The sequence below is a fragment of the Canis lupus genome, chromosome 34 (assembly GCF_048164855.1).
Source record: "Canis lupus baileyi chromosome 34, mCanLup2.hap1, whole genome shotgun sequence".
Taxonomy (NCBI): Eukaryota; Metazoa; Chordata; class Mammalia; order Carnivora; family Canidae; genus Canis; species Canis lupus.
In genome coordinates, this window is record NC_132871.1 from 5,725,296 (window position 1) to 5,737,480 (window position 12,185).

General features: G+C 37.7%; 1 long non-coding RNA gene across 5 annotated transcripts in view; it reads left to right on the forward strand.

The window, feature by feature from the left end:
- The window catches only part of LOC140624297 (uncharacterized), a 130,673-nt gene that overhangs the window by 58,973 nt on the left and 59,515 nt on the right, over positions 1 to 12,185 (forward strand). For all 5 annotated transcript variants that reach the window (XR_012023780.1, XR_012023779.1, XR_012023782.1 and 2 more), the window contains 2 exons: positions 4,819 to 4,874; positions 7,630 to 7,707. This is a non-coding gene — a long non-coding RNA (uncharacterized lncRNA). The remainder of the gene's footprint in view (positions 1 to 4,818; positions 4,875 to 7,629; positions 7,708 to 12,185) is intronic.

The window sequence follows — 12,185 nt, forward strand, 5'->3', positions numbered from 1 at the left end:
AAGACACATATTGACATGTACATATACATGTGAGAACATATACACATTTTTATATTTTTGTGTGTGATGTGAGAAAAATGTTTGGAGTAACCTCTTCTGATATGTTACTAGGGATTTTCTCTGAATGATGGGACTATAGATCTTATATTTGCTCTTTATGCTTTTCTAATTTATATAATGGGCAGGTATTAATTTTGTAATTAAAAATCAGCTTTCATAATAACAAAGATAATCTTTAAAATAATACTTTCTTTAAAAGGTCTTAATTTTCATATTAAGATTATTTTTACACTCTCCCTTAAATCAGAGAAATTAAAATAGAGTAATCTTTCCAGAAAACATACTTTGTCTTTTAATTAAGGACAGACTGCTTTGGATGAGATCATTATTTCCATAAGCATATTGAATTTTCCTCAGCTATTAAATGCAAAATAATGCCATTCTTAACACACATATTTACCCTACCCAAAGGATAAAAAAAATACTGATTCAAAGGGGCATATGCACTGCAATGTTTATAGCAGCATTATCAACAGTAGTGAAATTATGGAAAGAGTCCAAATGTCCATCAACTGATGAATGGATAAAGAAGATGTGGTGTATGCAAACACACACACACACACACACACACACACACACAGGAATATTATTCAGCCATCAAAAATAATGACATCTTGCCATTTGCAATGATATGGATGGAGCCAGAGTATATTGTGCTAAGTGAAATTAGTCAGAAAAAGACAAATACCATATAATCTCACTCATATGTGGAATTTAAGAAACAAAATTAATGAACATAGGGGAAGGGGGGAAAAAGAGAGAGGGAGGCAAACCATCAGAGACTCTTAATGATAGAGAACAAACTGAGGGTCGCTGGAGGGGAGGTGGATGGGGGAGGGGATAACTGGGTGATGGGGATCAAGGAGGGTCCTTGTGATATAACTGGGTGTTTTATATAAGTTATGAATCACTAAATTCTGCTCTTGAAACCAATATTACACTATGTGTTAATTACAATGTAAATAAAAACTTAAACATCCTTTTTTTTAATTTCTAAATTTTTTTTAATTTTTTTTATTTATTTATGATAGTCACAGAGAGAGAGAGAGAGAGGCAGAGACACAGAGGGAGAAGCAGGCTCCATGCACCGGGAGCCCGATGTGGGATTTGATCCCAGGTCTCCAGGATCGCACCCTGGGCCAAAGGCAGGCGCCAAACCGCTGCGCCACCCAGGGATCCCAAACTTAAACATCCTTATATTTACCTATAAGAGCAGTATTGCAGGGAAGACTACAGGTACTCAAAGGACCTTTTAATAGACTTGCTGTTACATGCAACATAATGCATATGAGCTACAATAACATCAGTAAAACATCAGGAGAAATGTATTTTCTTATCATTTCCTTGAAGATCACCATTATTTTCTCACTAGCTTAGTGGATTTCTTTCTCTAAGCTGTGGGTAACAAATGGAACATATTCTTACTTCTACTGTTGCATAATTAAGATAGTATGAATGAACAGAATGAACAGAATTAACAGAAGAAGATGTAGCTCCTTAAACTTTAAAGAACTTCAAGTCTTCTACTCAAAAGAGATGTTCAAAATGTAAATAGTATTACATACCACAAAACTGTGATCAGGCAAGGTGTAAAAATATTCAGATAATACTTTCAGTCAGAGAAGTTTGAAGGAACAGTTTTTTCAAAGTCTTAACCAGTCTTACTTTTAAAAATGTCTTTCAGAAGAAAAACTTGAGGGGACAAACATTCTGAAGGAAACAAAATAGGCAACAAATAACTCCCCAGCTAATGCACTATCTTCAGTTTAGTTCCTTAAAACATGCCCTCACATGCCAGCTAGAGAATAGTCAACATCAATTACTGCAAAGATTGTAGATTCATAGAATTTTTCAAAGCAGTATTTTGTGAGTCACCTAAGATAAGTGTCTCATAACTTCATGTGACTGATGCCAAGCACAGTCTCAATTGTCATAAAAGTTTTGGTAGACTCTTAAATCCTTTCATTCATTTTACAGCTACAGGGAAGGTACCTTGAGTACTACCTTTATCGAGAGATCATTTTGGAATCATTGAAGACAGGAAAAGACTGCCCTCCTGAGATGATGAGGCACTTTACTTTAAAATGTATATAATCTTGTCTCACATTTAGATCTTTCATCCATTTTGAGTTTATCTTTGTGTATGGTGAAAGAGAGTGGTCACACCCTTTTTGAACTCAGCCACAGTAACTTCTTGCAAGACACATCCACGAAGGCAAAAGAAACAAAAGCAAAAATGAACTATTGGGACTTCATCAAGATAAGAAGTTTTTGCACAGCAAAGGATACAGTCAACAAAACTCAAAGACAACCTACAGAATGGGAGAAGATATTTGCAAATGACGTATCAGATAAAGGGCTAGTTTCCAAGATCTATAAAGAACTATTAAACTATTAAACTCAACACCAAAGAAACAAACAATCCAATCATGAAATGAGCAAAAGACATGAACAGAAATCTCACAGAGGAAGACATAGACATGGCCAACATGCACATGAGAACATGCTCTGCGTCACTGGCCATCAGGGAAATACAAATCAAAACCACAATGAGATACCACCTCACACCAGTGAGAATGGGGCAAATTAACAAGGCAGGAAACCACAAATGTTGGAGAGGATGTGGAGAAAGGGGAACCCTCTTACACCGTTGGTGGGAATGTGAACTGGTGCAGCCACTCTGGATACTGTGTGGAGGTTCCTCAAAAAGTTAAAAATAGACCTGCCCTACGACCCAGCAATTGCACTGTTGGGGATTTACCCCAAAGATACAGATGCAGTGAAACGCCGGGACACCTGCACCCCGATGTTTCTAGCAGCAATGGCCACAATAGCCAAACTGGAAGGAGCCTCGGTGTCCATCGACGGATGAATGGATAAAGAAGATGTGGTTTATGTATACAATGGAATATTCCTCAGCCATTAGAAACGACAAATAGCCACCATTTGCTTCAACGTGGATGGAACTGGAGGGTATTATGCTGAGTGAAATAAGTCAATCAGAGAAGGACAAACATTATATGTTCTCATTCATTTGGGGAATATAAATAATAGTGAAAGGGAATATAAGGGAAGGGAGAAGAAATGTGTGGGAAATATCAGAAAGGGAGACAGAACATAAAGACTCCTAATTCTGGGAAATGAACTAGGTGTGGTGGAAGGGGAGGAGGGCAGGGGGTGGGGGTGAATGGGTGATGGGCACTGAGGGGGGCACTTGACGGGATGAGCACTGGGTGTTATTCTGTATGTTGGCAAATTGAACACCAATAAATGAAATGGTAAAATAAAAAAAAATAAAATGTATATAATCAAAAAAAAATAAAAAAAATAAAATGTATATAATCTTTCAAGGTACCTGAGTGGTACAGGCAGGTAAGTGTCTGATTCTTGGTTTCTGCTCAGGTTGTGACCTCAGAGTTGCAAGATTGAGCCCCACGTCGGGCTTCGTGCAGAGTCTGCTTAAGATTCTCACTCTCCCTCTGCCTCTCCCCTACCCCATGCTCACTTGGTCTCTCTCTCTCTCTTTCTCTCAAATAAATAAATGCTTTTTCAAAAATGTATATAATCTTTTAAAGGGTACTCAAGTGTAGTTAGTGGACAGTCAGGTAGATCACAGACAGCTGCTGCTGCCAACCTCTGGGGACCAGTGAGGCTTCTGATTTATGGTTCTCAGTTTAAGGGCTTCTTAAACCCCAAACTGACCTTCAGTTCATCCTCAGTTGCTTTTGTTTATCTCACCTCTCACCCCTTCATGCTTGGACAGGCTCAGATAGTTTCTTACAACCCTGGGACACAACCAGAAAAACTGAGTTCCCCAGAGGAATTCCAGGAAAGGCCCATCCTGTGTGTAAAGTTGTGACTGAGTTACTTCAGGTTTATCTTAATTCTAGAAAAATCCCACCTCAGAGTGGATACCTAATCTTTAGAGGAGAGGTATGACCACAGTCTTTTCCAGTTACAACTTATGACAAAAATAGAATCTAAGTTCTGTGATGATATAAAAAAGTAGGTAAGAATTTTTCATTGAATTTTTGGTGATTCTGTAAAATATTTTAATAGCATCTTCTCACCTCATTTGTACCTGCAAATATACTCTATGGAATCCAGTTTTAAATGTATATATACACTGAGACACATGTCAAGTAAGAAACAGCCTCAGAGTGTAATCTTCTATGTTACCTTAATTAATACGCACAACCACCTCTTGGTTGTGCTGTGGGAAAGCGTGACAAACAGCATATACATAATTTAAATCAACTCTAGATATTGGTTCCAATTTTCTTTCCCTAATGATTATTTTAAACCTAAAACTCTCTCTATGCATGTATGTATAAGCCTTGTGTTAGAAACACTCCAAGGTGGCATAATTGACTTAAGGTAAGTCTTATCCCTAAATCTTCCTGCCTCGGGGAAAATGGTAATACTTAGGAGATGCTTAAAAGGCAGGATACAGGGAAGATAAGACCAGAGGCAAATGTCTGCATAAGCCATAAGTTAATACTTCAGTCTCCAGAAATAGAAAGCTGATGCTAATGGTAATTGAATTGACAGGCTTCTCAATCTTTGTTAAAGGAAACGATGTAAATTAAAGATATATGTAATTTCAAAGTTTCATGTAATATGAGATGTCAGTGAGGCCATGGTATTCTTCAAATGAATACTATGTTCACATTGAGTATGTTCTCACTTTTAAAAAAATGTATTCAGTTAGAACATCTCTGAAAGGAAGCCTATTGTTTTCTGTGCTCTTTGTTTCAGAGAAAGATCTACGTCGGCAAAAATTCCTTTTCTTCTGAATTATACCTCAAGAAATGGTGAGCTTGAGTTGATACTTTTATACCATTTTGCTTTTTTAAAATTATCAGTATAAAACTTGATAAACACTCTTTTCTGTCTCACTTTTTTCTGCTCATCTACATTCCTTCTACCTAAATGTTATTTGCACATTTAGTACTTACTGTGTTCTCTCTTTATCCTAACTTCCATTTCAACAAAAATAAGTTCTCTTTAACACGATTGCACATTTTGGCTACATATTGTTGCATGTTAGCCATCTGCTAGCTCTGCATGGACTTTAAAAAGGAACTTGATAGCCATACATGAGTGTTTGCCTGTGTTTCCACATGCAACATAGGCTTATTCATATCCACAAGTAATCTTAACTAATGGAACATTAAAAAAATAAAATAATTTACTGATTAGGATGAGTCACTTCCAATAAAAGCAAACCTCTTAGTTAAGAACACGAAACCTATATTAAACATCTGAGGGCGTTTGCCATTGTTTCTTGGTCATGTTGGTCTGTCGTGACTGGAAATCAGTTGGTCTGTAAATCAGAATTGCTTATTGATCACATTTATTTCATAGCAACCTGTTATGGGATATCAGTGCTATCCCATAATTCTGTTCTTTGAGAATTTAAAATATTATAAATCTTTTTTATGATTCTGTAACTACTTAGTTTTAAGAGCATATGACTCATTATACTGTTTGTGTAATATATGCATAATGATTTTGGAAGCAAAGAGATCATTCTTAATTCAAATAGAACATGAAATTTCTAGCAGGTTGTAATGTGCTGAGCCTTATTTTCCAGTGCAAATAATGAGTCATGGAACAAAATGGATGATAAGAGTAGATAATTAAGAAAGTACAATAAGGAAGTCAACTTACATCATCATCTGGCCCTTTAGAGAAGACAAGAAGATTAAAAAACCTTATTTTCCAGACACATCTCAGGCTACACATGCTATAGCCACCGCTTGAGGTTCTTTTTCTGTCTTGAATAACCCAAGCACTTGTATAATGCTACACCCTTTGTACATGTGGACACTTTGTTCAGAACCTACTTCTACCGCAGAGGCTCCTGGGTGGCTCAGTCAATTAATTTGACTCTCAATTTTGGCTCAAGTCATAATCTCAGGGTTGTGAGATCAAGCTCCTTGTCAGGCTCCACGCTGAGTGTAGCCTGCCTAAGATTATCCCTCTCCCTCTCCATCTGTCCCTTCCCCTTCTGACTCCCCAGTTCTAAAAAAAGAAAAGAAAAGAACATCCCTCTACCCCACTTCTGTTATTTGACAAATACCTCTTCTTGTAGGACTGTGTTCAAATGCCACATCTTCTAAAATGTCTTCCCAGAATCTTCTGGGCTTTCACAAGGCTGGTTTATACATTGCTCTCTGCTCTATTAAAATTAATTATACTAATAATTAATATAATAGATAAATAACATTCATTGTCAACATCCACCCCGAAATAAACAAGAGGCTTAGCATGTCCCTTTGCCCAGTCTTCACTCAACCTGAGATAGTGAAAGGATCTTTTCTTTTAACTTCAGGGTGTTTTTTTTTTTTTTTTTTTTCTTTACGGTATATTTTGGCTATTTCTTTTTATTGGTTTATTTGCCCACATTGGTCCTATATCCCACTTCTTCATCTTGGATTCATTCTCTGTTTTGCTGAACTGTGTTCTTCAGTAATTTTTTAAGAAATGATTCATAGGTAGTAAATTCTCTAAGTCTTTGCATATCTAAAAATGCAAATCTTTATTTTGCCTTCCCACATGAGTGGCTTTGGCTGGGTGAAGAACTCCAGGCTGATTTCTTTTTCAGAATTTTGATGATATTTCTCTGTTGTCAACTTATTTCCAGTATTGCTGATTTTAATTAGAAGAGAACTCTTTCATAAGCAATCTGACTTTTTCTCTTGAGAAACTTTTAGGATTTTATCTTTATGTTTAGCATTCTAAAACTGCATTAGGGTGTGTCAAAATGTGGGTAGTGTTTTTATTCATGCTACTCAAACATTTTGGATCCTTTCAATATTTTGAATGACTCACTTGCATAGTTAAGTTTCTTCAATTTGTTTGTAGTTTGGGGTTGCTATTTATATTTGTGGTTGAGTGTCTTTATCATAACAGGATTGTTGGAATGTATTTAATCAGATCAAATGAGAACTTCTTTTGCAGTAAGTGACATTAAATTCTGAATATAGAAGACTACCTGGGATGTTTGGGAGGAGGGTCAGGCTGGGAAAATTTGCAAGGTATAAAAAGTACCTTTTATTTAGGGCGTGAGGGCTCCTCAACCCTTCTGGTTGTGACACCTCATCTGGCACACTGCCCTGGGAGTATCCTATGTCAGAACTCCCATTTCAGAGTGTCCCATCCCCAATTTTTTCCTGTGGACAAAGGAAAGAAGTGGTTCTCCTTCCTTCCCCACCTTTGCTGTGGATTTGGAAGCTCCAAGTTAGCTCAGGTTCTACTTTCCTTCATCTCTGACCTCATCCTTCATACAAGGGACTCTCCTAAGGAAGGAACTCACTTTATATATGAAACAGTCCTCTAGGCTTTATCCTGAGGCAAACACTGCTGCTACCAACTGCTTTTGGGGGGTGGGAGGGGACAGCCAGCTGGCCCAGACTGTCCAAATAAAGTCATTAGTTAATTGGCCTCAGGGGCCCCCTCCTTCTCTGATTTGGTAAATCTGAGCATGATATTTCCCCTAGTGTCTTTAGGAAATGCTAAAATAATGTAGATCCTTCTCTAACTACAGCCTTTGTTGTATTTTAGTTCTCTTTTCTGGTTTCTCCAGCTAGATGATCCTATCTTCTCTTTCTCATCAAAGAATTGCTCAAAATTTCTCGTGTGGTGAGTTTATCTTTTTTTCCTTAGGGTGTATTATGGATGTATTATCTAGTTAAGATTTTCTGTAACTTCTACATATTTGGGTAGAATTTCTATAATTCCAACAGGCACAAAAAGGTAGCTAGAGCAGGTTTTGGTTCATAACTTTCATGAATGTATTGCATTGTGCACTCCCGAACACCTCAAATTCTAGTTCAGGTCAGACAGCCACCTCTCTCCTGCCTCACTATCAAGTTTTGGTCTATAGAAAATCATAACTTTTTTAAAAGATTTTTTTGAATTTGTGCATTTATTATTTTGAGAGAGAGAGAGAGTACGAGCAGGGGGAGAGGCAGAGGGGAGAGGTAGAGGGGGAGAGAGAAAATCTCAAGCAGACTTTGCTCTGTGCTCAGAGCCCGACATGGGGCTTGATCTCACAATACTGAGTTCATGACCTAAGCCAAAACCAAGAGTTGGAAGAAAGCTTAACCGACTGTGCCACCCAGGCACCCTTAATTTTTTTTTTTATAGTCTTATACTTCTTCACTGAAACTGTGTTTTTTTTTCCCCAGTTGAGGCTAAACTGACTTGTTTCTGATTCTTTACATTCACAGATGTCAGAATATTTGCACATACTTCTACCAGGATGCTTCAGTCTTAAATTGGAGCTAGAAATTTCTAGGGTGAAGACCAGTCAACATAAGATTTCTTTTCTTTTCTTTTTTTTTTTTTTGTAAAAGATATGTGTTCCATAGTTGATAACATTATACTTTTTTCTATATAGAGCAAATGTAAACAGACATACCCTTGATTGCTATAATATACAATATTAGTGAGATCTTGTTGATTCATACCTAAATGACTTAAGAATGAAAAAGAATGCCAGTTGAATAAATATTTAGCACCCATTTTATGCATGAGGAGAGAACTTATTCAGCAATATCAGCATTTCTCAAAATGAGTTTGCTATATTCAAGAAGTTTCTACGAGAATTTTAAGTTGAATTTTCGATTCAATCACAGTTTAGAAAACGATCCACACACCCAGAATGGTTAGAAGTTACAGACTGAGATGACTGAGTCATGCTGAGGATGCCAAGCAAATGAAATTTCTTACACACTGCTAGTGGGAATTAAAATGGCACAATGGCGGGATCCCTGGGTGGCGCAGCGGTTTAGCGCCTGCCTTTGGCCCAGGGCGCGATCCTGGAGACCCGGGATCGAATCCCACGTCGGGCTCCCGGTGCATGGAGCCTGCTTCTCCCTCTGCCTCTCTCTCTCTATCATAAATAAATAAAAATTTAAAAAATAAAAATAAAAAATAAAAAAAATAAAATGGCACAATGGCAGTATCTACTAAGGCTTAATATGTGCACAATCTATGTAGTCAACTCTACTCTCAGATACTTATCTGCATACCTCCCAGAAATGCAAACATTTGGGCCTCAAAATACACTCCCAGGAAATTTATATCAGCATCACTTATAATAGCCCCAAATTGGAATGAAGCAGGGTAAATGCAATACCAGGTAAGAGTCGTGAAATTGAGACATGTTTCAAATAACTACACCATTATTAATTTCATGAAACACTGTGTTTATTGCACAACCTTATCACACAAGTTAGTCACACAGGAAAGTTAAAAATGGGAATTAATGAAGCCCTTGGAAGAGGATGTGGGAAGGAGGCATCAAAATGCTAGCAGCAAGGCACAGATATGGTCCTGTGACAGGCATTGGCCTTGATTGCAGTCAGGTTGCCTTCTGGACTGATAGAGCCCCAGCGGTCTGGCTGGAGCAACATCTCCACACACATCCACATGGGTGATTGATCCATCTTTGAGCTGCTGCTAGGCAGCTGCTACTCAGGAGGCCCACGTAGCTGGGTGCAATGGTCATGCCTGAGTCCATGGGGTCTCACCCCTTTTTCCAGATGTTGGCAAATTAGTCTGGTTTATCACTTGGGGGACTTTAAGTCCTACAACAAGTGTTGACAAACAACTACTATGAAAGTTCACATTGGCCACTGTGATTTCCTTTTATCTTATTCTTAGTTTATTCTCTATGTTCTATGAGTAGGATTTTACATACAAAGTATATGACATGGAAACAACCTAAATGTCTAGCAACAGTAAAATAAATTATGAAACAGCCATACAAATGGAATACTCCAAAGCAATGAAAAAGAATGAACTACCTAACTACCTCTAGATACTACGACATAGATGAATCTCACAATAAGTTGAATAAAAAAAGCCAGGCACGGAAGAGTATATACTGTAAGATTCATTTATAAAAGGGTAAAAAAAGCAAGCAGGACTAACTATAATCAGTGCACTGGTTACCTTTTCAATGTATCTATTGATTGGGAAAAGGTACAAGGAAGACTTCTGAGGTGTTTTTATTACTCTATATCTTGATCTAAAGTTGAAATTGCCTCTAGGAAGAAGGCTTCAACTGCCCAAGACCTGGTTGCATAGACATTGTTCACCCACTACGCTCCCTCTCAAGTTTGTGTCATTATAGCAGATATAGAAGATACTCCACCCATATCATTTTGGGTCTTCATTATAAGTCTTGAGCTTCCTTGTGAGTCCCTCAGCTTCTGTATGTTGCACTTTTGACAGCTCACAGTTGTAATCTTCAGAACTGCCCTTGGTTACTGGGGCCCCTTTGGGCATACCTGCATAAAGCTGGAGGTGCAGGGAGCTTGTTTCTCCCACGGAGCAGCTATGGCCAATAGCTGGTGAGAAATAGTGAAAGCCCTGTTCCTTGGACTCAAAATAAGACAAGCTCTGAAATGTAATGTCCTCTGCATAGCTCCCTGTAGGATCATGCCAAGACTAGGACTTGACCTAAAACTGCTCCCTTCCTTAGCTTCTTTCCTTCCCTATCTAATTTCCCCTAGGCCTCTACTGGCTTTTCCTGGAAGTACTGCCTTAACAAATCTCATGATCACGAATTTTTTGTTAAAGTCATCCTCTGAGAATCAGACTGAGTGAGAATCAGACCCCAAGTGGCCATATTGGAAATCTAGGATCATAGCTTTCTTTCTCCTACTACCCTTCAAAATACTTACCACTAGTTTTCTTATTGCCTAGATCTCATATCCCAGACAGTTCCTTTACGGGATCAAGATCTTGAAAGGCTTCCATTAATTGAATGGAGACACAATCTGGGAGGCACGTTTATGAAACTTCTGCCAATGATTTGCATTTTAGCAAAATGCAGTAAGATTAGCAATGCAGTCATCTGACAAATCCCTCAGCCACCAGGAGACCCACCAGAGGCTGTGATTATGGGGCAAGGGACCATATTCAGGAAAGGTCCAAAGCACAAACCTTGCCTGGAAAGGGGACCTGAGTAGGGCATGAGAGACATGTTCCTCAGGCCAGATTTTGATCACCTGGCCACAGGAAGGGAAGAAAAAACACTCAAAACAGAAACAATTTTGAGCAGAAGATGATCCAATTTCATGAGTAGGACTAACCCATAACTGATTAATGTTTATTAATTCTGTATGTAGCCAATGGAATGAATGGATGTTATGATTTAATAAGCCAGAGGGACTTCTCCTATTTTTAAGTGGTTGAGAATAGAGAAATTGCTACTAGGCCCACATGAAACCCAGATGGCTTCATGAATTGAGTGAGATTTCAAGAGCTTGCTTAGTAAGAGTTAGTACAGTTATCCAGTGGGAAAGCACATTAATACTACTTATTCCAATTAAAACAGCTGGTCAAATATTTATTGCCCAAAATCCATTTTAAGGTTTAACAATATGGACAGCTGGTGATATGGCTTTAGAATTAATTACACAGTGAGTCAGTAAATATTAAATTATATAACATTTCAGGTGGAAATTTCAAAAATAATTTATATTTCCCAATTTCAATGTACTTGTATCTAAAGTAATTTTAAATTGACCTATTTAAACAGCTTGTGCAAAAAAGAAAGGTGTTAAATATTGCATGATTGCCTTAATTGGAATAAATGGTAATCAAAATTACTAAAAGAAACTGTGACACAAAATGAGGTGAATAAAACAAAAAGAATGTATAGAACGTAAAAATGTGCATAGACAAAAGGCTAGACTAACGCAAACCAACAATTCAGTAGTGTTTATCTTTGTGTGCTAAAATGATTGAGGATCATTTCATTTCCTTCATCAGGAAAAGTGTTGTTTATGAAAAAGATAATACATAAGATCCTCACTCCAATTCAAAGTTCCCTCAAACAACGGCTTAGTGGATGAATGTCATCTGCGCACGGGCATGTTGTATGAAAGTACGTTATTCTAAAGGCTTGTGTGAATTAAGTAGAGAGATTCACTTTGATCTCTTTGAATTACTATACACTGCCTAGGAAACATTCTAAAATAAGGGAGTGTTGCAGACCAAAATAGAACTGTTGGTAGTGGTGAGATGAAACAAGGAGACATTTTCCTAACATCTATTTCCTTGATGGACAAATACTGTAAGGGAAGGGATAAACACATTCAAGC